Here is a 12,676-nt window from a genome sequence, read left to right on the forward strand (position 1 = left end):
ACCTTGTCTCCTCTCTCTCCCCATACCCCACGCCCTGTCAATTCTCCTTTCTAAATACCTGTCACCAGTCTGCTCTCTCTGTTGCCACTCCACTTCCTGGTAAGGTCTGTACATCTTCCACCCAATCACTAACTTCTGGCCTCTAACCCAGCTGTGAAAATTCAAAGTCCTACAGATCTTTTCTTTGGTTCAGGGGACTTGAATGGTATGAACTCTCCCATTCTGACATGCTTGAGAAATCTTTTATTAGAAGAAGATATCCCAGAAGGCAACATTTTTAAATTAGGCAACCAATAATCACAAGTTAAAAACAATATCTGCCTTTCAAAATAAACTCGCCTTGCAGACCCTTGCAACAGAGGAATTGCCCAAGAGTCTTTTTCTGGTACAATAATTAACACCCCTTTGTAAAAAGCATACAAAAATACGCCATAAAAATAAGAAATTGCCTCTAGCATAATACCCAGCAGCAGCTTATATGAAACACAAGGTTTCCAGACCTTTGATCTTTTTAAAAGAAGCCAAAATCCGAGTTTTAGATGAAATTTCACAATTTTAAAATGTTGGCAATCAGTTTAAAAAATCTTTAAAACCATTGTTCAGGCCTCCAGTATGCAATTTTGGGCCCCGCTAGTGCATCCTCCACACCACTCTTGAAGTGGTCTTTTGCAAGCATAAAAATTATTATTTTTTTAATCCTTCATTTAATGAATGCTCACGGGCTGCAGACATGGTTCTAAGTGCTTCACACGGAATTCACTTAATCCAGTACTCCACGAAGCAGTGGAGAGATTTCCATTCACGTAATCCAACACTTCGCCTGCTGAGGCCCAGAGAGTTTAAGTAATTTGCCCAAATTACACAGCTAGTGAGTGGAAGAGCCAGGATTCCAACACAGCCATCTGACCACGGAACCACGAACTGTGAAGGTCCTTGGGATCAGGGATTGTTTCTGCTCACCAGCTCCAGCCACAGCTCAATAACCGATGAAGGAGTGAATGCATGAATAAGCGAATCAAAGCGCAGATCTAGTCTTCTCTGCCCAGTTACTACCTGCCTGAAAGCCACCGGCCCCGCCCCAGCAGCGGAGGCCAAAAACGCGCGCCAGAAGTCGGGGCGACTCAGCGGGGCGCTGGCTCGCACAATGCAGGTGCCGGCCGCTCCCTCCCTTCCGCAGCTTTGAGGCTCCGGGACAGCCCGGCCGCCGCTTCCTGCGCACAGCCCCGGGCCTGCCACGTCCGGCTGCCCACCCTCTGGCCCCGAAGCCCCAGCCCTGGAGTTGGGGAGGGAGGGGTACCGCGGAGGCGCCCCTTGCCCAGGACCCAGCGTTTGGCTGAGTCCTGGCCAGAGGGCTGGTTTCCAGTCCTGAGTCCACATCCCGGCTGTGTGCTTGGGGCACGCCTGCCTGCGGTGCCACCAAGGATTTGTTGCCTCCTGGTTCTTCCCCTGCCCGTCCCCCTCTCCCCACCCCCTTGACACACAGCGTCAGGGTGGTCAGGCACTCAGAGCCAATTTAAATTCAGCACCCACCCCACCCCTCCACGAATACCATAACAATAGTAGCTTCTACAACATGGAACACCTGGGTGATGGGCACGCCGCGCTGAGAGCTTTGCTGGATAACCTCATTTAATCTTCACAACAGCCATGCATGACGACTATTCTTATCCCTATTTGGCAGGTTAGGAGACCGAAAATCAGGTTGATTAAGTGCCTTTCTGAGGTCATGCAGCTAGGGGGTGGCAGACCCCAGATCTGGCTGACTCCAGCACTTGTTCCTGCCCCTGGCTTGGGTGTAGCTGCTCCAATATTTCAGCCTAGGGACTTGAGCCAGACCTGGGGACACACCCAGATGGGCGCTTCCCGAGCCCTCAGGGAAGCACCACTTTTGATGGGGGAAAACTTTCTAGAGCTGGATGAACTAAGAATTCACTTCATTGCTAGGCAGACGGAAAGGCATGCCTGAGCACTGAAGCACAAAGATTTCAGGTGGAAGGAGTAGCTTGAGCAAAGCCTGAGACTGAGGGAGGACCTCTGGGCCAAGCTCCTGCGACAACACAACAATGCTCCCCGCACTGTGTCCCCCAACAGCCTCTGCATGCTGAAATTGGGGGCTCCATCCATGGGGACATCTTTGAGTACGTCTGTGTTGGCAAGACCTCTGGAAAAGCTCATCTCCTCCCTACAAGACCTGATGTGGGAAAGGCATAGGCAGTGGTGTCCTGGTAAATATTTAACAACTGGCATGGGATAGGGGAAACCCTGATTTGTCGTATTTGCAGGTTTCCACGGAGTTAATATTCCACTATGGCCAACATCAAGCTTCCAAAGTTGGAGTTGGACGGTAGCACATCATATGGTATTTCCACCATAACAGATACAATAGATAAGAGTCAACTATAGTAAAAATAAGTAGGGAGTGATAGGTTTGGAGTCTTTACTATCTTTGTTTTTAATATTTAAACGTAAATGTATATAACTTAATTTTTAATGACTGTTTAACAACCAGCTCCCATGATTCCTGAAAATGCAACAACCGGCTCTCACTGAGTTAGTACAAGCAACCCCAGCACAGCACTGAGCCTGGGGCACTCAGGTCCCGGGGCTGGCGGCTACTTCTGCTTCCTCCGGCCTCAGGGCTCCTATGCACAGGATTCACCATCTCTCTAGCCTGGGTTTCCCTCTAGTGGACAGAAGAGTCACTCCAGGTGCTTCTCTTGTTCCACCTGTGCCCAGAGCTCAGCATCCAGAGCAGGCTGTGGATGAAGTTTGTCATCCCTCGTGGGAAAAGTTTCTTAAGGAAGGTCCATCTGGTTTCACAATTGCATTTGGTGTTCTGCTTCTCTGAGGGGTAGTGCCTGGAGGGCCCCCTGGGCTTCAGCCGTTATCACAATCTCCAGAGCGGCTCAAAATTCCCACCTCACCCTTCATGTGGCAGCTTGGGCTGGCTACATCAGCCCTTCAAATATGGGGGAATGCCCCCCCCCCATCAGCTCCATCTCTAGGAAGGCAAACCAAGAAACCTTGTTCGTGTTAGGGATTAAGTTTTCACATAACTCACAGCCCACTGGGGAAACACTGATGAGGACCATTCATATGTGTTGGACACATATGAGAAAATGAGTCAATTAGATGCAGAGCTGGGGCCTGGGACTCCCCTTCCTGCATTAGGCTTGGACTCTCTTCTTCTAGAAGTTATCTTTGCCAAGTAAGATATATCTGTGTCTTTCCTCTCCTCACAAACCTCCTATAATTCTCCATTGCTTTCAGCTTCAGTCCAAGTTCCTTAGTCAAGGCATTCACGGCCTTGATGGAGGCCCCCACTCCATACTGTTTACCTTGAATCTCCAAAGAAAGAAAGAGAAGAAAACTGACATTTTTGAAATTCTCCTCCGGGCCAGGTACTGTGCTAAATGCTTTGCAAACAGTATCTTGTTTAATTCTCCACTAATGCTGCTAGAGAGGGATAACCACTTTACAGATGAGAAAACTGACAATCAGGACAAGCTGGCTCACTGCGACACTGCTTGCAAACAGGGAAGTTTTTGTTCAGCATACTTCTCTTCGTTCTTGAAAGCTGCCCCTGTCTCTCTAGGCCTGGCCCCTTCCCCAAGTTGGCTGCAGAGTGAGGTGCAAAGTCTCCAGAATCCCTTCCTCACTGCACTCAAGGCAAGGCCACATTCCTTAGGGTGCTAAGGAAAGGACTGTTTTTCAGTGAAACTCAAGCAGAGGTAACAGAGCCACACACGTGAGATAAGAAATGAGATTTTAATCTGATTAAATTCTTCCGGTGCTGGCACCAGAGTCCTTCCTCTCTCTTCTTTCCCCCTTCCTTCTCCCTAAGTCTCCCTTCTCATCCTCTCCTACCTCCATCTCCTTAACCTCCATGGCATCCCAGACATCTTTAAGGCTCAGATCAAATTTCCTTCTTCCAGAAAGCCCTCTCAGACCACCTGGCTCAGGAATCTGCCTAACGAAAGTGAGGTTTGTTGTAGTTTGAGAGGAAGAGCAGATTTTTGGCCAAATATGAGGATTGATCACATGTGTTTATCTCAGCTCACTCCTGAAATTTCATTAAAATGACAGTAAATGGATTAGGAAAAAAGTAAAAGCTCACAAGGGAAAGGAATGACTTTAATGGATATGGGGTTTCTTTGGGGGGTCATGGAAATGTTCTGGGATTAGGGGTGATGGTTACACACACATACATGTGCGCGTGCATGCACGCGCACACGCACACACACACACAAGAAAGAAATGGAAGCAGCTGGGCCACTACCTTACACCGTATACAAAAATGAACTCAAATGGATTAAAGACCTAAATGTAAGAACTAAAACTATAAAACTCTTGGAAGAAAACATAGGGGTAAATCTACATGAACTTGGATTTGGCAATGGATTCTAAGATATGATGCCAAAAAGCACAAGGAACAAAAGAGAAAACAGATTAATTGGATTTCATCAAAATTAAAAACTTTTGTTCATTAAAAGACACTACGAAGAAAGTGAAAAGACAATCCATAGAATGGGAGAAGATGTTTTCAAATCATATGTCTGATAAAGGTCTAGTATCCAGACTATATAAAGACTTCTTACAACTCAACAACAAGAAGACAAACAACCCAATTAAAAAATGGGACGGGGCTGGCCCAATGGTGTAGTGGTTAAGTTGACGCACTCTGCTTTGGCGGCCTGGGGTTCCCAGGTTTGGATCCCGTGTATGGACCTACACACCACTCATCAAGCCATACTGTGTTGGTGTCCCACATACAAAAATAGAGGAACACTGGCACAGATGTTAGCTCAGGGCCACTCTTCTTCAAGCAAAAAGAGGAAGATTGGCTACAAATGTTAGCTCTGGGCCAATCTTCCTCACTGAAAATAAATAAATAAATAAATAATGGGCAAAGGATTTGAATAGACATTCTCCAAAGAAGATATACTAATGACCAATAAACACATGAAAAGATGCTCAATACTATTAGTTGGAGAAATGCAAATCAAAACCACAAGGAAACATCATTTAACAACCACTAAGATTGCAATAATAATAATAATATAATTATATTATTATATATTATAATAAATAATATAATATATTATGTTATTATACAATTATATTATTGATAATAATAATTATTATTATTATTAAAAACTGAAAAAAACAAGTAGTGGGAAAGGTGTGAAAAAATCAGAAAGCTTATACGTTACTGGTGGGAATGTAAAATGGTACAGCCACTGTGGAAAACAGCTTGGTAGTTCCTCAAAAAGTTAAACATAGAGTTGCCATTTGACATGGCAATTCCACTATTAGGTATATACCCAAGAAAATTGAAGACACATATTCAAACAAAAACTTGTACATGAATATAGATAGTAACATTATTCGTAATAACCAAAAAGTGGAAATAACCCAAATATCCATCAACTGGTGAAAGAACAAAATGTGGTAGTGAATAGGGTACAGTCTATATAGAAACTGGTATATAATGATGTACAACTGAGGGGCCGGCCCAGTGGCGCAGCGGTTAAGTTCACACGTTCTGCTTCTTGGCGGCCCAGGGTTTGCCAGTTCGGATCCTGGGGGTGGACACGGCACCGCTTGGCAAAAGCCATCCTGTGGTAGGCGTCCCACGTAGAAAGCAGAGGAAGATGGGCACGGATGTTAGCTCAGGGCCAGTCTTCCTCAGCAAAAAGAGGAGGGTTGGCAGCAGTTAGCTCAGGGCTAATCTCCCTCAAAAAAAAAAAAAAAAAGAATCAACCAATAATGTACAACTGAAATTTACACAATGTTATAAGCCATTATGACTGCAATAAAATGCTTTTTGAAATGTGGTATATCTGCAGTACAACGAAATATTATTCAGCCATAAAAAGGAATGAAGTACTGATATGTGCTGCAACAGGGCTGAACCGTGAAAACACTAAGCGAAAGAAGCCAGATGCAAAAAGCCACATATGGTATAATCCCATTTATATGAAATGTCCAGAATAAGGAAATCCATAGAGACAGAAAACAGATTATTAGTCGCCAGGGTGTAGGAGGGAAGGAGTGACTGCTTACTGGATATGGGGTCTCTTTTGGGGGTGATGAAAATGTTCTGGAATTAGTGGCGATGGTTTCACAACCTTGTAAATAGATCAGAAACCACTCAATTGCACAGTTTAAATGGTTAAAATGATGAATTTTATGTTATAGGAATTTTACCTCTATTTAAAGAAAGAAAGAGGAGGGAAGACAACAGCAATTGAGAGATGTCAAAAACCTTATGAAGCTGGAAAGCAGATGGATAAGGGCTAGCTGACTTAACCGAAGGCCAGAGAAACCTGAAATGAAACTACCTGTGCTGGGAGCGGGGAGAAGGAGAGAGAAGTGTCATTAAGAGTCAATAATGTCGGGGGCTGGCCCGGTGGCGCAGTGGTTAAGTGTGCATGTTCCGCTTAGAGGTTCGCTGGTTCAGATCCCGGGTGTGGACATGGCGTCACTTGGCACACCATGCTGTGGTAGGAGTCCCACATATAAAGTAGAGGAAGATGGGCATGGATGTTAGCTCAGAGCCAGTCTTCCTCAGCAAAAAGAGGAGGATTGGCAGTAGTTAGCTCAGGGCTAATATTCCTCAAAAAAAAAAAAGTCAATAATGTCTGTTAGTGCATCAGAACCCAAGAACAGCTCAGGAATTGGAGGCATTGGATACCTCTGAAGGCAGGGTGTAGGATGGGGCTGAAAAGAGGAGGCTTGGATGAAGAAAGCATAAGCAGTTGGCCTCCTAAATCTCCTCCCCCAACCTCTGCAGCCAGGTGGCCACCCTCTTTGGTTTGGCAGGGGATCGAATGAAGAGGCTCTGGATTTGGGAACACCAGGCACAGCTGAGAAGAGGAGTGACAGACTCTACTGTAATCAGGGGGGATTTGCTGAACCGTAAGACCCTCTCACCCCCGTCCCCTCTTGGTTCTCATAACACTGGCAAGCAGGCTTATAAGCTTGCCCCTGGAAGAAGATTAGGGGACTTCTCTATGTGAAAATTAAACGACCCACAGGAGCTGACAGTTGAGGAGCCCCAGGTAAAGCTGCTGGGTACCTGCCTAATAACTCTTAGTGAAGCTCAGATCCCTCCCCACCCCACACACATAGAGCTTTCAATCAACTTTTAATACCTCACTTTTTTTTTTTGTGAGGAAGATTAGCCCTCAGCTAACATCTGCTGCCAATCCTCCTCTTTTTGCTGAGGAAGACTGGCCCTGAGCTAACATCCGTGCCCATCTTCCTCTACTTTATATGTGGGACACCTGCCACAGCATGGCATGCCAAGTGGTGCCATGTCCGCACTGGGGATCCAAACTGGCAAACCTCGGGCTGCCAAGAAGCGGAACGTGCAAATTTAACTGCTGCACCACCAGGCCGGCCCCACCTCACTCTTTAATATCAGTAAAAACTGACAGTAAGGATCACCAGACATTTGATGAAAACCTCTACCAAAAAAAAAAAAAAAAAAAAAAAACAAAGCAAAGCAAACAAGAGAGGAAATAGGAAAAACAAGGAGAAGAAACCTTATAGTTCAAATAAAAACTATTATTAACAGCCTCGGAGGGAAAAAATTGTGTCCATGGGAAAAGAATAGGAAGCTACAAAAAGGGAACATTTAAGGAACAACCAAAAAAGAGCTCTTAAAAACTAAAAAATATGGAGCCAGCCCTGATGGCCTAGTGGTTAGAGTTCAGCATGCTCTGCTTCAGTGGCCTGGGTTTGGTTCCCAGGCAGAACCACACCACTCATCTGTCAGTAGCCATGCTGTGGCAGTGGCTCACACAGAAGAACTAGAAGGACCTACAACTAGAATGTACCACTATGTACTGGGGTTTTAGGGAGGGAAAAAAAAGAGAGAGGAAGATTGGCAATAGATGTTAGCTTAGGGTGAGTCTCTCCCAGAAAAAAAAAAAAATTAAAAATATGATAGTAAAAAAAAAGACATTTAGGGGCCAGCCCCATGGCCAAGTGGTTAAGTTTGCTCACTCCTCTTCAGTGGTCCAGGGTTTCTCCGGTTCGGATCCTGGGCATGGACATGGCACCGCTCACAAGGCCATGCTGAGGCGGCATCCCACATGCCACAACTAGAAGGACCCACAACTGAAAAAATATACAACTATGTACTGGGGGGATTTGGGGAGAAAAAGCAGAACAAAAAGAAATAAACATTTAAATCAATAAAAGGAGTGGAAATTGAGGGGCTCTCTCAGAAAGTCAAACAAAACACGCAGAGGCAGAAATGAAAGAAAAGGTAAGAAAAGGCCAGCAGGAGTTTCAGAAAGAGAGAAGAAAAAAATGGAGGTGAGAACTTTTTCAAAAATATAATTACAGAGTGAATAGGTTCCCAGATTAAAAGGCTTAGGGCAAAGAATGCAAGTAGATCCTGCAATGCAGTTCTGACACTAACTGTCCAGAGTCGGGCAAGCTTGCAGGCTAAGGGCGCAGTACGAGACTGTCCTCACTTCAGCGGCTGCAAGCTCAGGGGTTCCCAGGTCACCCACGCTTCTGACCAATTGTCTACAAATTCAGGGAGTGCCCACTACCCCTTCAGGTTTGATAATTCACTACAACAACTCTTAGACCTCAGGAAAACGCTATACTTACAGTTACAGATTTATTATAGCAAAAAGGAAACAAATCAGGACCAGTGAAAAGAAGAGGCACACAAAGCAAGGCCTTGGCGGGTCCTAAATGTGAAGCTTCCAGTGTCCCCTTCCTGTGGAGTCAGATCGCATCACCCTCCCAGCACAAGGATGTATAACCCACATAGAATATTGTGAACCAGGAAAATTCACTTGAACTGCAGGATCCAGTTTTTATTGGGATTTCATTACATAGGCACGACTCACTGAATCATTGTCCACGTGACTGAACTCAATCTCCAGCCCCCTCTGCCTTCCCACAGGTCAGGCTGATACCACATTGTACAAAGCCCCAACCCTCTAGTCACAAAGTCAGTCCTTTTTTGCTTGGCCGACCCCTTTCCTGAGTCATCCTAAACTATCTAGGGGCCCACGATGACTAACCTCATTAGCATAAACTATCAGGCACCGCCATGAATAGCAAAGAGAGTCCTATCACTGGGAAATTCCAAGGATTATAGGCTACCTCCCAGGGACCAGAGACAAGGGCCACTCAAATTCTTGATTAAACTACAGACCCACACCAAGACACAGCATTGCAAAAATTCAGAATGCCAGAGACGAAGAGCACATCCTAAAAGCTTCCAGAGAGAGAAACAGGTCACGTAAAAAGGTTTGTAGATCAAACGATATCAATCTTCTCCAAAGCAACCTGGTTACTAAGAAAGAGGAGAGCAATACCTTTAAATTTCTGAGGGAGATTTATTTCTCATTCAGTATTCTATACCCAGCTGAACAATCAACCAATAGTGAGAGTATAATCAAGACAATTTCAGAAATGCAAGGTCTCAAAAATTTTACTCCACAAGCGCCCTTTCTCAGGCAGCTGCTGGAGAATGTGCTCCACCAACGTGAGGGTGAGGGAGTAAATCAAGAAAGCAGCAGCGAAGAGCTCCATAAAACAGGGGAGTCAACAGAACTAAAGGGAAATTCCAGGATGATGGTGAAGGAAAGGCGCAGAGTGACCACTGTGAAGTGGGCCAGAGATCAATATGTTCAAATTGGAACAGAAAGACAAAGGGCTCCAAGAAGGGATGTTTCCAAGAAAAAATGGAACGGATGGATTGATTACCTGATGTGTTTGTCCATACGAAATGATCTTTGTAGCTCTGGTGGGAATGTATAGGGTTAAAGTCATAATACGTACGTAGAAATGTAAGCCAAAGAAAAAAAAATGAAATAATTTAACTCTGAAAAAATTGTATAAGAAAGGAAAGGTAGTCAGATTACTCCATAGTTAGATAGTCAAAATATTGTAAATATTGAATATTTATTTAAAAACTGAACTTTAATTCTATTGGGAGAATAGGGAAGACCAAGCATGTGGGGGTGGGAAGGGAAATATAAGAGCTACGTCTTCTTCTTTTATTGTAGAATGTCATAATTTAAAAATCAGGAAAAAATAGATTATATGGGTCAAAATACGGAAGTAAATATTAGAGACAAAAGACAGCTGAAAGACTCGTTGCCTTTGGGGAGTGGGAAATGGGGGGTGGGGAGGGCAGGGCAGAAGACTGCCTTTTTTTTTAACCTTATCATACACTGAATTGATTTTTAAAAACTATGTACCTGTATTATTTTGATTAAAAATGTTTTAAAAGAAACAAAGGAAATAAAACATTGCAGAAAAATTGAATGTCCCTAGGGTAGCATTTGTTACCTTGGTAAATTCATCACCATCCTGGGTCCAGACATCACCTCAGAAACCAGAGCTGTTAGTCCTAAAAGCGGCAGCATCTCTATGGAACAGACACACGTTAACCAGGCTCATGAGACTGATGTTTCAAATCAGATGCAATTCATTAATTTATAAGGGGAAGCAGCGCTTCAGAGCAGACTGAATCTTCTTGTTGGCTGATGCGTGCATTCTCTCCCTGTGGGCGGATCTACACAGGGAACAGAGTGGTTTCAGTGGGTTGCTTGGTGATCCAGAGCACAAGTGGGGGGTGGGGGGGGGGCGTGGTAAATTGGGTGGTTTCAAAAAATGACGCTTCCGTCTCCCTTGTTCCTGGACCAGCATCTTTGTCCCCAGACAGTACTAGGATGGACACTCTGGTGATTGTATCAACAACTCTCCTGCATTAATACTTTATTCAGATTATCGTCTAGACTGGGCCTGCCAGTTATTCTGTCTCCACTAGGTTGATTGGCCTATCTCTACTTTAAAGCATTAGAGGCTTGTGTCAAGCAACACATGTATGAAGCACCCATGATGTGTCACGCCAGGCTCTGTTCTAAGCTCTGAGGTTACAGTGGTCGACAAGATTAACATTTGTAGCCTCATTAGGCTTGCAGTCTGGTGAGGAAGATAGACATTAAACAAAGTGTGGAAAGTGAAGGAACAGCCTCTCAGAAGACAACTTCATTTACTCTATCCTAGTTCTTCAGGTGGGGTCACCTCCTGGTTGGCCCCAGATATCACCTACTACAGTAAACAATGGGAGGGGCTGCTGAGTAAGGGCTCTCATCTATACAGAGAAGGAAGACCCACTTTCCAAGCATAGATTCCCAGCCTCCCATGGATTGTATACCCCAAGTCCTTCCAATAAAGTGATTTTCTGCTTGAATTTATCTAGTGTTAGTTTCTTTCATTTGTAACCTAGAACATTGACTGGTACAGCAACTATCTCAGACATCTGTGCACCAGAGAACAAGTCACCAAAAGGCAGTTCCAATCCCTCTTCTGGGCTGCGAGCAAACCTGAAACCTTCCTGATCTGTGCCTTCCATTCAGCACAGAGCAGGGCACACAGACTTCCTCAATGAAGTCTGGTTGGCTGAGTCACTCATTAAGTTCACAAATATCTGCCAGAAGCTGTTCTAGGTACTGAGCTTACAAAGCTAGCAAGAGCTAGTTGCTGCTTTCAGAGATGTCCCGCATGCACCTTAGACCCAATAGATCCAAAACTGAGGATGTTATCTTCCCCTCTAAACCCATATATCAACTCACACCTTCCATCCCACGCTCCAAGCACACTGAACTGCTTGCACTTGTCTCTGCCCACTCCTTGGGATGCCAACAGTGAGTATTCTGGTGTTCTTAGACCACAGGGTGCGAGAGAAAGAGACAGACAGCAGGCAGTCAGGCTGCTGATTGCAGACAGGGACCAGACCTTGAATGCCAAGTAGAGCATTCTAGATGTATTGGCTGCTATCCAAGTTACTGTCCCTGGTCTAAATAGAATGACCGTCTAGTGTACCTTTTCCTCTTCCACCAAAGGTAGTCTGCATAGAAGATGACACAAAGGGCTTCTATGTTCATCCTCTTGGCCAGAGTTGCAGCTGCAAGCAATGTTCCCATTTTACAGATAAGCAAACAGAGGCTTCAGATGACCTGGCCCCACAGCTAGCAAGTAGCAGAGCACAGCTGGCAGAGCAGAGAAAGTTGCCAGATTCCAAATCCTCATTCTCTTTCCTCTCCTAGTACAATGTTTTGTGTGTGGTATGAGGGAGGCCAGCCCTGGCCTGGACCTGGGGAAAAATTCTCCTCCTTATGATCCACACCAGGGGCTAAGTCTGTTCTTCTTGCCTCTCGTCCTGGCACACTATCTTCTTAAATCCTCACAATAATCCTGCGAGATATTACCATCCCTTAGTTTTGTAGATGAAACGGAGGCTCAGAAAGGTTAAGTTTCAGGCTCCAAAGTCTGGAATCTTCACCACCTCGCTTCGCTGCGGTCCAGGTTTGGAACGCCGAGCTCAAGAAACGGGTCAACGGGTGAGGAAGCGCACGGCGGGGACCGGCCCCAGTTCAGGGCTGAGGGCCACCAGGTGGCGCGGTGGAGGTGCGGATGCCCCGCGGGCCCGACGCACCTGAACTGAGCCGGGCGAGCCCGGGGAAGTAGGCTCGCGGGACAAGGCGGGGAGTAGCCCTATTTCTCAGCTCAGAGTGGGCAAAGAGCGCGGAGTCAGTTCGGCCTGTTGGGGATGGCCCGGAACTCGCTAGAGTCACGCCCCTACCAGGCGACTGCCAGGCTGCATCAGCTTGCCGCCTGCCCTGCGCTCCCC

This window comes from Equus przewalskii, chromosome 2, assembly GCF_037783145.1.
Source record: "Equus przewalskii isolate Varuska chromosome 2, EquPr2, whole genome shotgun sequence".
In the NCBI taxonomy this organism is placed as follows: domain Eukaryota; kingdom Metazoa; phylum Chordata; class Mammalia; order Perissodactyla; family Equidae; genus Equus; species Equus przewalskii.